This window comes from Chiloscyllium plagiosum, chromosome 11 (genome assembly GCF_004010195.1).
Source record: "Chiloscyllium plagiosum isolate BGI_BamShark_2017 chromosome 11, ASM401019v2, whole genome shotgun sequence".
Lineage (NCBI taxonomy): Eukaryota > Metazoa > Chordata > Chondrichthyes > Orectolobiformes > Hemiscylliidae > Chiloscyllium > Chiloscyllium plagiosum.
Genome location: NC_057720.1, coordinates 35599618 through 35601364, shown reverse-complemented (window position 1 = coordinate 35601364; position 1747 = coordinate 35599618). Strand labels below are relative to the sequence as shown.

General features: G+C 39.6%; 1 protein-coding gene across 1 annotated transcript in view; it reads right to left on the bottom strand.

Annotated features, from left to right (window-relative positions):
- Positions 1–1747, bottom strand: part of LOC122554292 (E3 ubiquitin-protein ligase RNF220-like) — a 309819-nt gene that overhangs the window by 274949 nt on the left and 33123 nt on the right. The window lies entirely within an intron of this gene.

The following is a 1747-nucleotide window of genomic DNA, read 5'->3' as shown; positions in this document are numbered from 1 at the left end:
GCTTTTGCCCGAAACATCGATTTTACTGCTCCTCGGATGCTGTCTGAACTGCTGTGCTCTTCCAGCACCACTAATCCAGAGGTAGTGTGAAACTAAAACTTGCAAATGGCATTTTTTAAAAACACGTAATCCTATTGTTAAAGTAATAAACAGAAGAACTAATACAAGAAACTTTAAACATTTAATGTTCAGGCCCAAAACTCTGCTCTTTGCTGTTTGGTTCCTAAGCCTTTTGTTTTATTTAGTGTCACCCATTTATGTTCACAAAGTGTTTTCACAGTAAATGTTATTTTCAGGCCACAGCCCCTAAACTTGCCCAAGGGCTTCTCATCCCACTGCCACAAGCACCCTTTCCCCAAATCCAGCTGCTTTCCCTCCCCTACCCCCCCCCCCCCAAGTAAAAACAGTATCACTAATCTCCAAAAATGTGCTACCTGTGCATAATGCATTAGTTTTAGGTCTTGACATTCACCTGTTGGTCGCATTTGTTGTTACTGACTTTGCTTCATGCTCTCCTCTCTCCCATATCATGCAACAGTTATTTAGTCCAAAAGGCAAGAAGGGAACAGTCAATTCCAGCATTAGAAAAGGGTGACCTATTCATTAATGTTTTTCATGCAATCTCAAGGGAGAACTGACCTATTTTCATTGAATGGTTCCTTTCCCCTTCCAACAATACCACAGTACAAGGTACGTCAGGATTTCAGCCAGTAAGGTTCACTACTGGAAATTCCAATGTGTCCATATAAAAATATTTCTTAACAATGCAGAATTCAAGCTGAAAAATTACCTCCCTAAATCTAACTCTCACCTTTCTTACTCATGCAGGCGCAGCTAAAGTTCATGCTGCAAGACAAGCTAAGTTATGACAAGAAGGAAAGCGGAATAAAGTTGATGATCTCGGACCTGAAACTTTCAAGAAATAAATTAATGAGAAATTCAAAAGAGATTTTCAACAAGATGAACAGCAAGATATCCAATATCAAATAAACAGTGGAACCTAAATCCCATGTGCTCACCAGCTTAGAAAAATATAGTCCCAAAATAGGTGAAAATACTCACTGTCAAGGCAAGTGAATCAGCCAAAAAATTAATCTATCCCCCAGCTCCAATTCTAAACATTTCCTACATCAAGCTGTGTTCAAGTGTTTATTTTTTCTGCTTAAATTTATTTACTCATAGTTTCCCCACATGTAAAAAATGTTCAAAAGGTTTTCTTTAAGAGTTCTAAAGAGAAAACACATGCAATAGAGTGATATCTGGTTGCCCAATGTGCCGCATGTAACATGTGTGTCATGTTACTCAATCAATACTTTATCTTACAAAAAAAGGCATGTTAAAAATGACTAGATCATAGTTCCAGCAATGTTTCCCTGTCCCAAGTTGATGCTATAACCATAAAATGAACTCTGAGACCACCCTGTTGAAACCAGATGATTGAACTGAAGGTTAAAAAAATGTGATAGTTTAAAAACAGCCTCTGTCTCAGGGACAGGAGGCACTTCAAGAAATGTGGTAAAAACAAATGACTGCAGATGCTGGAAACCAGATTTTGGATTAGTGGTGCTGGAAGAGCACAGCAGTTCAGGCAGCATCCGAGGAGCAGTAAAATAGACGTTTCAGGCAAAAGTTCTTCATCAGGAATACAGGCAGAGAGCCTGAAGGATGGAGAGATAAGCTAAAGGAGGGTGGGGGTGGGGAGAAAGTAGCATAGAGTACAATAGGTGAGTGGGGGAGGGGATGAAGG